This window comes from Phragmites australis, chromosome 21 (genome assembly GCF_958298935.1).
Source record: "Phragmites australis chromosome 21, lpPhrAust1.1, whole genome shotgun sequence".
NCBI classification, from domain to species: Eukaryota; Viridiplantae; Streptophyta; class Magnoliopsida; order Poales; family Poaceae; genus Phragmites; species Phragmites australis.
In genome coordinates, this window is record NC_084941.1 from 9474008 (window position 1) to 9488687 (window position 14680).

The following is a 14680-nucleotide window of genomic DNA, read 5'->3' on the forward strand; positions in this document are numbered from 1 at the left end:
TGCGACCAGTTCAGCGCCAACTTCCGGGGAACCTACGCCCGACCAGGGGTCGAGGACAACTTGTATCAGGTCCGACAGCAACAAGATGAGTCATTACGAGACTACATCCGGCACTTCACTGAGCACCGGAACACCATTCAAGAGGGGGGGGGGGTTAAGGACCAGAAAATGGTCGAGAAGCTGGCCACCTGGGTAATCCGAAACACCATCGAGCTCGCGAACAATTGCGCATAGGCCGCAGAGGCCCGGGAGTGGTAGATCGACTCCAGGTCACGCCCGGCGTCTGACTAGCCCGCCTCTTCCAAAGGAGCCGACAAGAAAGACAAGAAGAGCAAGCGGAAGGCCAGACCTCCTGAGGTCTTGGCAGTCGAAAAAGCCGGCCTTACACACCTATGCTTCAAAAAGAAGGACGGGAAAAAGGGTTGGGGCTACTGCTCGATCCACCATACAGATGCCCACGATCTAACCTAATGCAAGGTCGTATGAGGCATCATCGACTAGGAGCTCAGAGAGAGCAAGCACAAACGCGGAGACCACGATGAAGGCCAGGCTACCCCCGACCAGTCGGCACAGGGGTACCAGCAGACCGATCACATGGTCCATCATATCTTTGGAGGGGCCGTGATATATTCCTCTAATAGGGAATACAAGTCAGTGGTCCGGGAAGTGTGGGCAACTGCATCAGACCCAAGCCCACACCTCAAGTGGTCGAAGGTCCCGCTCACCTTCAGCCAAGTCGACCATTCGGCATGCGTCATATGCCCTGGTCGCTACCCCATCGTAGTCAAACCCACGGTACAGAACATCCAGCTAGACCGCGTGCTCGTTGACGGTGGGAGCTTGATCAACCTTCTCTTCACCGATGCACTAGATGCCCTGCAAATTCCGAGAAGCTCACTAAAGCCATCCCCACCTTTCTTCAGGATCACCCCGGGCTCCTCGGCCAAGCTGCTAGGACGAATCGAGCTACCGGTCACCTTCGGCTTGCCGGACAACTTCAGGACCGAAAGGGTCCTCTTCGATGTGACCTACTTCAGGACTGCGTATAATGTGATCCTTGAGCGACCGGCAATGGCCCAGTTCATAGTTGTTGCTTACTACGCGTACCAGGCAATCAAGATCCCTAGGCCAATAAGGGCCATCACCGTTGCTGGCAACGCCAAGACGGCCCTGTACTACGACAAGAGGAGTCTCGACATGGTCGAGCTAACTCCCAGGTCACACCCCGAGACCACTGAACCAAGTGGATGGCTAGTAAAAGTCCAGGTCGTCACCAGCCCAGACGGTCGACTCCAAGCAGTAAGCCTGGACGACACCAACCCGACTAAGATAGTCCAGATTGGGGCTTCGCTGGACCCCAAATAGGAACTCACGCTCATCACCTTCCTCCGAACGAACGCGGACGTCTTTTCATGGGGTCCGTCTGATATGCCCGAAGTCCCCAGGAATGTGATCGAGCACAAGCTGTCTATACGGTCGGACGCACGACCCGTCAAGCAGAAGGCGCATCGGTTCGCGGCCGACCAGAAGGAAGTACTTCGACAGGAGATCGACAAGTTCCTGGAGGCAGGCTTCATCCGGGAGGTGTAGTACCCAGAATGGCTGGCTAACCCAGTCATGGTCCGAAAGCACAATGGTAAGTGGAGGATGTGCGTCGACTTCATCAACCTGAACAAGGCATGCCCGAAAGATCTTTTCCCCCTTCCCTGAATCGACCAGATGGTTGACTCAATTGTCGACAGTGACATGTTATGCTTCTTAGATGCTCGGTTGGGGTACCATCAGATTACCATGTGTAGGGGGGATAAAGAAAAATGGCTTTTGTTACACCCTTTGGGGTCTTTTGTTATGTAAAAATGCCTTTTGGCCTGAAAAGCATCGGTGCCAGTTACCAACGGTGCATTCAACTCATTCTCCGACCACAGCTCGGGAGAAATGTCGAGGCATTAATGGACGATGTGGTTGTCAAAAGTTAGATCAAGACGGACCTGGTCGCTGATCTCCAAGAAACATTTGATAATCTCTGGAAGTACTGCATGAAACTGAACCCGGAGAAGCGTACGTTCGGGGTTCCATTAGGAAAGTTGCTGGGATTCCTCGTATCTCATCGGGGGATTGAGGCGAACCCTAACAAAATCAGAGCCGTCGACCAGATGCGGCTGCCGACCAGGTTAAAGGAAGTTCATAAACTAACAGGATGCATTGCTGCTTTGAGCATGTTCATCTCAAGGCTGGGGGAAACGGGACTGCCACTCTTCAAACTCCTGAAGAAAAATGACCGCTTCCTGTGGACACCGTAGGCGGAAACTGCATTCCAAGAACTCAAAAGGTACCTCTCCACCCCTCCCATACTAACCGCACCTCGGCTCAACGAGGAGGTCTTGCTCTATGTTACCGCGACACCACAGGTCGCAAGCGCGGTTCTGATCGCCGAGTGAGAGGGCCTCTAGCGACCAGTGTACTACGTCAGCGAGGTCTTACACGACGCCAAGGCTCAGTACCCGCAGGCTCAGAAACTGCTGTATGCCATCATGATAGCCTCTCGCAAGCTCTGACACTACTTCCAGGCTCACAAAATCAAGATGATTTTCTCATTCCCAACTAGGAAAATTCTCCATAATAGAGATGCAATAGGGAGAATAGAAAAGTTGGTAGTAGAGCTCGGGGGATTCGACCTCCAGTTCGTCCCCCGAACTTCTATCAAGTCCTAGGCGCTGGCCGATTTTGTAGTCGAATGGTCGTCCTTCGAGCCCGAGTAGGTGCAGCGACTAGAGGCGGACGGGCACTGGACCATGCATTTTGACGGGTCATTCATGCTAAAGGGAGCCAGAGATGGGGGTGGCTCTGACCTCACCCACTGGTGACATCCTCAGGTACATTGTTCAATTGTATTTTCTAGCCACTAATAACACTGCTGAATATGAGGGCCTCTTGTCCGGAATGCAAGCAGCCTCCACACTTGGGATTAAATGACTGTTAGCGATAGGGGACTCGCTACTAGTCGTAAATCAGGTGCAAAAGGAGTTTCACTGCTCTGACCCAACAATGGCGGCATACCTCGCCGAAGTGAGAAAACTAGAGCGACGCTTCATTGACTTTGAGGTCAACCACGTCCCTCGCAAGGACAACTTCCTAACAGATGAGCTGGCCCATTTAGCTTCTTCTCGAGAATCTATCCCGGTCGGAGTCTTTGAAGAATGACTCTCACGACCATCCACCGTGGTCTCGGGCCAAGGTGAAGGGGATGCTCCACTAAAAAACGGAGCACCCGAGGCAACACTTTTGGAGGCAACGCCTCCTTTGGTGCCATCGCCCTGCTCGGTTTGGGTACGACTTGGATGGATCAGATCTTGGACTACCTTCAGAACCAAGCAGTCCCTGACGATGATACATTAGCAGTAAAGGTCTCGCGGCAAGCCCACAGATACTCCCTGGTAGAGGGACGCCTCTACCGCCAAGGGAGCAACGGCCTCTTAGTGAAATGCATCACTTAGGAAGAGAGGAGCACATTGCTCTCTGATATCCACGGAGGCATATGTGGTAGTCACGCTTCATACCACACCCTGATTGGAAAAGCATTCTGGTAAGGATTCTATTGGCCCACTGCCCTCTAGGATGCCCACAAGCTAGTGAAACAGTGCGAGTCATGTTAGTACCATGGCCAAAATACCAACCTATCAGCCCAGGCATTGCAAACCATACCAATCTCTTGGCCTTTCGCTGTCTGGGGTCTCGATATCGTGGGACCATTCCCTAAAGCCCTGGGCTATTTTGAGTTCCTGTTCGTGGTAATCGACAAGTTCACTAAGTGGATAGAGGCCGAACCCGTGAGGAAGATCACCACCGCAGCAGCGATTAAGTTAGTATGAGGGCTGGTAGTGCGGTTTGACAGTCCAAATCACATAATCATGGATAATGGAACTCAATTTACCAGTAGTGATTTCCAAGACTACTGTAAGGAAATCAAGACCAAGGTTTGCTATGCATCTGTGGCTCACCCCCAAAGCAACGGACAAGTCGAGAGGGCAAATGGGATGATACTACAAGGGATCAAAACCCGGGTCTTTGATCATCTTAAAACCTATTCAAGATATTGGGTGGACGAACTCCACACAGTACTCTGGTCGCTACGGACAACCCCCAACCGGGCCATGGCCGAAACCCCTTTCTTCTTGGTCTTTGGCGTAGAAGCCATGCTCCCCTCTGAAATCGCCCTCTAGTCACCCTGAGTCAACAACTACTCGGACAATGACCAAGTGGCACGACGAGAGGATGACATAAACCTGATCGAAGAGTTCTACAATCGTTCTCTGATTCGAGCCACCCGGTATCAGCAGAGCCTCAAACGCTACCACGACCGAAGGGTACAACAAGGAACACTAGTTGTAGGCGACCTCATCCTTAGGCAAATTCAGAATAAGGCCGGTCAGAATAAACTCTCCCCCAAATGGGAGGGACCCTACAAAGTGGTCGATGTCACCCAACTTGGTGCGGTCAAGTTAGCCATGGAGGACGGCCGTGAATTACGCAACTCTTGAAACATCGCCCTATTGCGCAAGTTCTATGTGTAGGGCCGCTCGAAAATGGGCCTGTTTTCTCCATTTTGTAGGACCTTCTGGACGAGCATGGAATACGACTTGTAAGTTCTCAAATTAAAGAAACCAGACTCCCTGTTTTGCAGGACCTCCCGACCAGCAACAGATTCCCTGCAAATTGGTCCTCCGACCACAGCGTGTGACCACGCTTGTTGGCCACTATCGAACCTAGTGACCAGGGCACCAAACAACAAGGCGGCCAGAGACCCCAGAACAGTGCAAAGTCCCATCCCGTATGCTCACACGATAACAGGGGTACGAGCGGTCAAAACTACAACGACAAGGCCACAAGTCCTCACTCGGGCCGAGCGCTGGTCGCCACCGACGGACTTGTCAAGCTATGGCCGTTCTACACACCAAGAACCTCACTAGCAAGCTGGATGGGACAAGCATAGCCAATTCTCCGCATCAACACCGGGAAAGTTTCCCGAAAAACTCCAAGCAGTGGTGTAGGCCAATCCATCCGAAAAACCGCGGGACTCCATTTTGGTCATCCGACCATCGGCAAGGGCCTGGGAGGGGGCCGGAACGAAGACAGACATCGTATGACCCTAACAATTTCCATTCATGAGGAAGATAGGTTACAAGCCGACTAGTTGCACCCGATCGGGCTAACTATCCCAATGCTTACCTGCCCTATCCTCCCTAACTCTAGTAACTAGCGCAAAGTTGGCATATAAAGCTCGCCGGACTCTCCTCTCTATCTTCCCCTGAGCGAGTCAAGGAACCTCTTATACTCCTCCCTGGGACGACAGCTCACCACTCCGAGGATCGAATGGCGACCAGCGTAAGGGCCAGGGTGTGCGGTCGACTCAAAGGCCCTGCTGGGGATGTTGACCGGCCCCGACGCACCCTAAAGACCTCCCTTCACCTTCTCCACCTCTTCCTCTTCATCGATCTCCTTCTCCAGGATGCCCCAATCGATCCCCTCCTCATCATCAGAAATATCGATGACATCATCCAGGGGATCCACCTGGGTAGGAGAGCGGGACGGCCCTGCAGAGGATGGCTTTCTGTATAACGGCTTAAGCTTGATGGTCGCGGGTGCCATTTGGGCAAGTATCGGTTTCGATCTTGCAATCGCAACCGTGACAAAAGCGTCGTCCGGAAGCACCACGGCAGGCGGATCCTGGGTGTGGGCGTAAATCCCCCTCCTTCGGTTCATCCAAAATCTTCAAACTCTCCGATGAGAAGGAAGGGGAGCGCGCCATTGCCTCAGGGTCTGCCTACACTACGGAGCCAAGTGCGAGACGGGATAAAGAACTGGACTCTAGGCGCAAAAGACTTGAAGGAAAGAAGGAATGCAAGAGGAAGACTCGAAGGATCCTCAAACACCAATCCTTTAAAAAGACTACAGCGACATCCCAACCAACACAGCATTCAAACCACTCAAAACCTGAGGGGGCACGCAAAAAGAACCAAGAGTCCTTCAAGTCCAACGACAATGTGCCTCCCCTTTTTCCTCTCTCCCAGGACACTTAAACCTCCCCCCGTGATGCGGAACTCAAAAGTTAAACTTTGAGGATGAACGACATCAATGACCACTCCTGGGATGAACTATGTTTGGCCTGGGACCCAAGTGGTAGGATCAGGCCAAACTGCGATCACGAGGGAGCTTAGGGGCTACTGTCGGTGTATTGAGTAAAGGGGTACCTGGCTAAACAGGCCCCACAAAGGGTGTAAACAACTAGGGGAACATGCCACCTAAAAATTTGATTGGTCGTGCGACCAGAGAAGGGTTAACACTACCAGTGCAAGGCCTCCAACGACCAATCTCACTACGCCTTCACATAAAGCCGTGACCAGCCCCACTGGTCACAGGACCGGATTAGACGCAACCCATTTGAAGCGCCTTTATTTGGCACCCGCTCGAACGCTTCTCTTCACCAGGCACCGGCTCCGGCGGATAAAGTCGTGGGCGGTGTAGTGGGTGTTGTTCCATCCCGTAGCATTTAGAGACTCTACAGGCCGGAGCAGCGCCGCACGATAGATGGGATGTTGTCACCCAACTGGCAGGGCAAATGGACAGAAATGGAGCAGAGAGGCAAGTGGATGGGACGGCGTGGAGAGGCAAGCGAACGGGGATGGTGCAGAAGGGCACCATTCCATCTCGTCACATTAAATGCGGTGAGGTAGGGCTCTAAGGGCTAAACATGATGGTGCACGGCAGCACAACATACAATGCCGTTAGAGCAAGTTGGTATACCTGGCCCTCCGTAATGATGATTTGAGTTAGATATTAGAATGAGCAGAGGGCATATGTGTAGGGCCCATATGTAAGTTCTCCCCCTCCCTACTGTATAAAGGGATGAGGACCCCGTTTGTAAGGTAGAGAAATCAATTCTGGCAAACTGCTAGAGCATCGTCTGTAACCAAGTGAGATCTACGATAACACAAACACAGGATGTAGGGTTGTTAGCCTCCGGGAGATCCAAACCTGTATAACCCCTGGTGTCCCCAAATCCGCCATTTACACACACAGTCCCTGAAACATCGTTCAAGAACCCACTATCCAGCATACCACGGAATCATTACCAGGGATTTACCCTCGACAAACTCCGTTTATGCTATGCAGGAGTTAGGCTCTAGAAAGTGTAGCGAAGCCTAAGGGATGAAGTCTGGAAGCAAAGCCCTAGGTTTGGAAGGCCACGACGGAGCTCAAAGGATGAAGGGTGTAGCAAAGCCCCAAGGTCGAAAGAATGCGGCGCGAGGACCTTCAGTGATAGAGAAAAGGCTCACCTAAAAAGGAACCTGCAAGTTAGCTGGAACCCGATCAAGAAATGGTTGAAAGGAGATTGTTAGTAGCCTTGACAGAGGGTCCAGTGCCAGTCCCCTGGGACACATGTCGGGATTTGGTTGCTTAAGGCAATGTTGGTAGACAATGATTGTAATACCCCTACGATATTCTAGGATTTATCCTAGTGTTAGTAGGAATATTCCTGTGGATAAGGGGTAAAAATATAATGACGATAGGAGTGGTTAAGGTATGCCTATAAATACTCTCACTCGATGTAATAAAAAAGAGATGAACAGTTATTATACCAATAGTTACGACATTGTTCACTATGTTGAGATCACAATCCCAACCTTTGACGCCATCCGTGGGGATTAAATCCATGACCACGCGGTGGTCTCATGCCACCAAAGACCAGGAAAGAAAAGGCATAAGCGTCTGAGAATAGCGAGGGAGGCTTGGAGGTTCCCTCGCAACCAGAAGGAGTAGCAGTGACCGAGGGGACCAGGTCTTCGGCCTAGGCCCCTAGGGTCAAAATACCCGGAGTTAGCATGGTGTTCTGGGCGGAACAGGGGGGTCTAGGGCGATCGCATTGGATGACCATGTAGGTCGGATGGCTGCGCTCGAGGCCCTGAAGCACCATTGGGCTCCTCCACGCGCCCCAGCGGACCATGGAGTAGGAGTTCACAATGGTAATGATGTGTAGTATAGAGGTCAAGTGGAGGAAGCCAACAAGAAAATCCAAGAGCAGCATGAGGAACTCAGGTCCCTTCGTCAATCCCTCTCATCTGAACAAGGACCTCCAGGAGGACAGCGGCAGTGGAGACCCAGAGATACTTCATCAGTGAATGTCGAAAGAACTCCATTGGCTACGGGCAATAGATCAAGGCTCCCCATTGGCCACAAACCTGAAGATGCAATCGTGGCCTTCGGGGTTCAAGATGCCTCAACTGCACTTCTACAACAATGAAACTGACCCAAAGGAATTTGTCATAAGCTTTGAGGCTAGAATAGAGTTTGCAAGAGGGGAGGAAGCCACCACGGCCAAGGATTTTGTCCTAACCATCAAGGAAATTATGTTCTCATGGTACACCTCCCTCCCAATGAGAATGATATTCTCCTGGGAGCAGCTATAGGAGACGCTTTTTACACATTTCTAGGGCAACTACGTGAATCCAGTCACTATGGAAGATCTGTTCGTAGTCAAGCAGAAGAAAGGCGAAAGCATAAAGGAGTACACTCGATGTTTCATGCATGTAAAATGTCAAGCGAAGGGTCATAGTGATGATACCGTGATAGATGCTACAAGATAAGGTCTTTGTCCAGGTGCCTTGGCCTCACGCCTAGTGAGGAAACCGATCAGGGTCGTGGATGAGTTGTTCACCAAGATGGAGGAGTACTCGAGGGGTGAGGAGGACGAGCTTCAGAGTCACACAGATAGGCCAACCCTAGAGACTAAGAACAACTAGGCGAACTAAGGGAAGACACCTCAAGGAAGGGAGAAAGAAGAGCATCTGAGAGAAGCCCACAGATCTTTGGATAGGAATAAAACCTATCATCATCATTTTCACTAGTCAAGGGGCCATAAGCGAGGGGTGAACAACATTGAGGAGAGCTTGGATAGAAGCAAGTGGAGAGGTAGAGATCCGACCAGGGGTAGAGGCCATGGCTCCGATGGCCCAGGCCAATTTATGTGCAGTACATGGCAAAGACACGGGTCACACAATCAAGTTGTGCCCTCATGTAGTCACCTTGAAGGATGGTTTAAACCGACAGTCGTCTGGGCTTTCAAGATCAGGGTCTTTGCACGATCCTCAAATACTGCACCATGTGGAGATGAGAGGTGGGCCTGGTTTTTGGCTAACCCCTGGTGCACCCACCCACCCTACTACCCCACTTTGTGGACTAGAGCTCATCCTTTGCATCAATCGTAGACGCTTGAGTTGCCACCGCCCCCATCGAGGATGGCTATTGAAGCCCCTTCAAGTGGAACGAGGTCCGTCCAGAATGTGGAGGGGCCTCATAGCGTGATAATGCCCATCTCTGGGAGCGCCAGCTACGACTTTGAGTCCAAGAGGCAATGAAGGGAATATGTGCGCAATGTGAATCATGTGGGAACAAGTTCCTAGATGGTCAGGTCTCGATGGTCGCACCAATTGATAACCTTCTCTCAGGAGGACCTCCGAGTTTCCGATTATCCACATATGGATGCCTTTGTCATTTCTGCAGAGGTGTCCGTCACGAAGATACGCATGGTACTGATTGACCGAGGAAGTTCAGCTGATATCCTGTTTCCTAAGATATTCGATCAGATGAGAAATCCTAGAAGCCGCCTACGACCAACGGGAACCCCATGCAAGGTTTTAGGGGGATGCCCATCAAAGCTCTAGGAAGGATCTCACTCACAGTTTCCTTCGGTGAAGGGGGAGGACTTCGAACAGAACATATCATATTTGATGTGGTCATTGTTCCTTATTAGTACAATGCCATTTTTGGAAGATTAGTGCTATCCATGTTCAAGGCGGTGGTGCATCATGGCTTCTGTGCATGAAAATGCTCAACCCTGAGGGTGTGACAATTGTCTGGGGAGATCAAAGCGCAACCCATCAGATTTAACATGGCTACGCCATAGTCCAGCTGAATGTGCAAATACTATCCGAGGTGGACGCGAAGGGCTAAGACAGCAAGCCACCAAGAGCCAAGCTCGAAGGTAACATCAAGCGGATCCCGTTGTACCCAAAGTTACCATCCGAACAAGAGCTTAAGTTGTTGGCTACTCTTTAGGCCAACGAAGATATATTTGCATTGTCACCAAAGGACCTCCTAGGAGTGCCAAGAGAGCTAATAGAGAACCACCTAAATGTCACCCCGAGAGTGAAAGCAAGGAAGCAAAAGCTTCGAAAGATGTTCGTTGATCCTCAGGATGCTGCGAAGGAGGAAGTCAAGAAACTTCTAGAGGCAGGGGTGATTTGTGAGGTCATGCAACTAGAGTGGCTGGCGAACTATATGTTAGTAAAGAAGCACAATGGCAAATGACTCATGTGAGTTGACTTCAGTGACCTGAACAAGGTGTGCCCAAAGGATGACTTTTCATTGGCTAGAATAGACTAATTGTTCGATGCCACCACCGGATCAGAGCTCATGAGCTTCCTCGATGCCTACTCGGGATATCATCAAGTTTGGATGGCTAAATAAGACGAAGCAAATACTAGCTCCATCATACCCTTAGGAACATATTGTTATGTTCATATGCCCTTCGGCTTACGCAATGTAGGGGCCACCTTAGTAAGCAAAGTTCTCCAAGACCAGCTGGATCGCAATGTAGCTGCATATGTGGATGACATTGTGATCCGAAGTTGATGCGAAGGGGACCATGGGGCTGACCTAAAGGAGACATTTTCCAATGTTCAAAAGGCAGGTCTAAGGCTAAACCCTAAAAAGTGCATTTTTAGAGTCCACTTGGGCTGATTGCTAGGATGTTTGGTTTCCCGCAGAGGCATCGAAGCAAACCTGGAGAAAATTCAAACTATCATTGATATGAAGCTACCAAATTCAATTAAGGACACAAAATTATTGGTAGGAAGAATGACCTCACTGAATCATTTTATTGCAACATCTGCAGAAAAGAGCACCCTTTCTTCGGATTCTACGAGGGTCAGACCCCTTTAGATGGATGGACGAACAACAGGGAGCCTTAGAAGCTCTAAAAAGCTTTTTGGTGAAGTTTACTACTCTGGCCAACCCATATCCAGGGAGCGGATTGCTGCTATACGTAGCCCCTTCACCATCATAAGTGAGTGCCATTTTGGTTTAGGAGAAGAAGGATCATGGAGGACTTCGGTAGGCACTGGTCTACTTCATCTCTGAGGCACTGAGTGGCGTGAAGGAGTGGTACTCTGAAGTCAAGAAGATAGCCTATGCAGTAGTCATGGCCTCTAAGAAGCAAAAACACTCTTTCATGGCTCACCTTATCATGGTTTCGACCTCGTACCCCCAGAGGGAGGTCTTCTCGAGCCACTAATCCATTGGACGCATCAGTAAGTGAGTGTCACACCCCGTTTAAAGACCAAACTAGATGCATCTATATGTATGCCAGGATCTGTTCACACATATATATAGTGAAATCATCAGTGAAAAACATACATAATGTTTATTATTACAATATTATTTATTACAGAATGACCGCACGGGTCTAAAGAAAATTACAATGCAGTGGAAAGTAAGCATAACGCAGTGCCCCACTCCAAAGGGAGTCAACCGGAAGCTTCACACGCCTAGAATGTTGCATCGTCTTCAGGGTATTATTCATAGGCTTCACCTTCTGAAAAGTAAACGTGAGTATTTCCAATACGAAGCAAGTGGGGAAAGTATCACATGGGGCTGGAGTCAAGGAAATGCTTAACCAGAGGTTTATTTTCATAAGAGCCATTTAATTTGTAAAGCATTTTGAAGGCAACATATTTTCTAGGTGACATTGAACTTAATAAATCATATCTACCACAAACTGCTCTCGGCTTTACCTAAGCCGAGCAAACATCATCCAACACTTAACTCTATGTGCAAAGTGATCACTACAAGGCTTTTTCAAAGAGCTTCCCCAATGTGTGCAGGCCCACTAAGGTTCCACCGCTAGGGAAGTAACCCTTCATCCCATAAGCCACCTCTTGTACCTTGCGGGACCTAGGAAGCTACCTGCTTCCGTCCCCATGCCTCCATCTAGCCCACACAAGATTGGCTTACCCATATCGATCTCGTGGTTGTACTATTTAACCTGGGTGGTCACTCGACAAACTAATACTTAGATCTAAAGTAAGATTCTTCCAAAACTCCTCGTGCCTTAGTACCAACCAACAACAATCCTCTTGCTCATATCCCTAGACCATGTTACTAAAAAGACATTTTACTTAATTTGCCCTCGTCACAAGTTCATCTGTTAGTCAAGATTATTGTATAATCCCCCTCAAGAAATAAACAGCATGGCTAAGCATATTCTACCCCTTTGCTAGAAATTAAACCATGGCTTTCAAGGAATACATAAGAATTTCTAGTAAACCATAACAGTAGGATTTCCTCACTGTATTGATCAGCATGCAATTTTGTAAACAAAATAGTTACACACATAGGTTCAAAATGGACAAGGACACTTGCCTTCCTCGATTTGCTACTCAACGTCTTCGAATTTTTGATCTTATAGATTCCAACACTGCTCTTCGGCTAATTGAACAATTATTGGAACAACACACAAAGGAAAAAATAAGAACAATACATCAAATAGTAAGAAAACTCTATAAAAAGATTTTACATGTCGCTACAAGAATTTGAGCGCATCGCATGAATCGAACTTATGAGCAAAAAGTTATGAGTGTTTGAAGTTCTAAGGACTTTTCTGCAAAATTTACCTAATTTCCTAGAATTCTAACATTATTCTTTTACTAAAAAATCTATAGAAAAGGTCTATGAGCTCATGGACCACGGTCGAAGGGCTGGCCCATAGTCCATGGTGTACTAGAAGCGCCAGTGGTGGCTCTACACTACAAAGGGCCGCCAAAGTCGGCCGAAATGGCACCCCGGTGGCCACAGTGCTCCGATGAGTGGCGAAAAAGGGAGAGGAAGGGACATGAAGCTCACCCCGAGCAAATTTGGAACTGGAGGGGTGACGTGGAGACCGAGCGACAAGGACTCTGGCAGTGGCGATCGGTGTGACATCGGGGAGGGACTCCAGTAGCCAATCAGGGATGAGGGCCTTTCGGGATCCCCTCCGGAGGTCCTTGCGAAGCTGGAGGTGAGGTTAGCATGGCCAGGAATGGTGCTGAGGTGGGGAATGGCAACGTCAGTGCTACTCACCAGAGAAGAAGAAGAAGGCCTAACTTCAGGGTGTTTTGAGTGAGGAGAGAAGCCGGGAGAGGGGTGGATGACAGGCGGACTGGCAAGGGGAGACCGATGGAGGGGGGTTTTATAGTGGGGCTAAAGAGCAGCGGCTGGGCGATGCGGCCGAACTCCATCACCGGAGTTAATGGCACTAACTTCGCGTGGGAGTGGAAAGGCTTCGATGGACATTGAAGGAGGGGGAGAGGAAGGGAAAGGGGTGTGAAAATGTTGCCACGATGGTTCAGTCGCCCGAGAGGGAGGTCTCGAGTGAGAGCTGATGGCGGACAGCAGCAGTGCGGGAATGGCAGGCGAGCGCCCAGAGGAGGAAGTACAGCCGGACAGCTCAGCTCAACTGTGGTCGGCTCAAGCTGGGCCCATGGGCAGAAAGGGGGAAGACAGCTTGAGGAAGCTGGCTCAGTCAGGTGGGCTCAGCCCGAAGAGAGAGAAGGGGGACGAGTGAATGGGCCTCGACCCAAGCGAGAAATAAAGCAGGTCGTGAAAAGAAAGAAAAAGAAAAAGGCCTGACCGGAAAGAGAGAAAGGAGAGGAGTTTTGGGTTGGATTTTGAAAGAAATTTTGGCCTGGTTTTGGTTTCTTTTATTTCCTTTTCTTATGTCCTTTCAATTTCTATTTCTATTTCGAATATAACTCGAATTCGAACAGATTAAAAAAACACTTTTCCTTCAAAAATTCAGAGAGGGAGAAAAAGGGGGCTATTGCAACTATAGAGCCAACACTAATGCAACGAACAAATATAACCTAATTTGATTAATTTGCTTTAGAAAATACTATTTATTATTACTATTTATTTATTTCACTTATTAATTCTTGACAAATTTTAATTATTGCAAAACTTGGAAAAATAGGGTGTTATAGTGGGCGGCCAAACTCTCTCTGTTGTGCATCACCTTTGTGGCCCCCACATCCATAAAGTCACAGGCACTGGCGGACTTCATCGCCGATTGGATGCCTAGAGCAAATGAGTTGGAGGAACCATAACATGACCAGATATGGACTATACATGTCGATGGAGCTTGGGGACTCTCGAGCGCAGGGGAAGCGGCAGTTCTCACATCGTACGGATGATCAAAGTTATTCTATGTGGCCAGACTTCGCTTTGAAGCCACCAACAATATTGCGGAGTTTGAGACCGTTCTTTAGGTGTCCGAAAGGTGAAGGGCCTAGTTGATAAGCATGCATTAGTGAAGACAAACTCACAGTTAGTAGCGTGCCAAGTGGACAAGACATAGAAAGTGAAGAACCTGGAGCTGGCCACATACTTCCATATGGTAGTCAAGATGCAGAAGCATTTCACAGGTTTCATGTTGAAGTTCATACCAAATGGGGAGAACCAGGAGGTAGATGCCCTTTCGAAGGCCGCAACCCAGGGCACTCAGTTGCCATCTGAAGTTTTCTTTGAAGTCCTTGAGTCCCCAATGGCAGGACAGGATGAAGTGCCATCTAATGTCACTGCAATAGCAGAA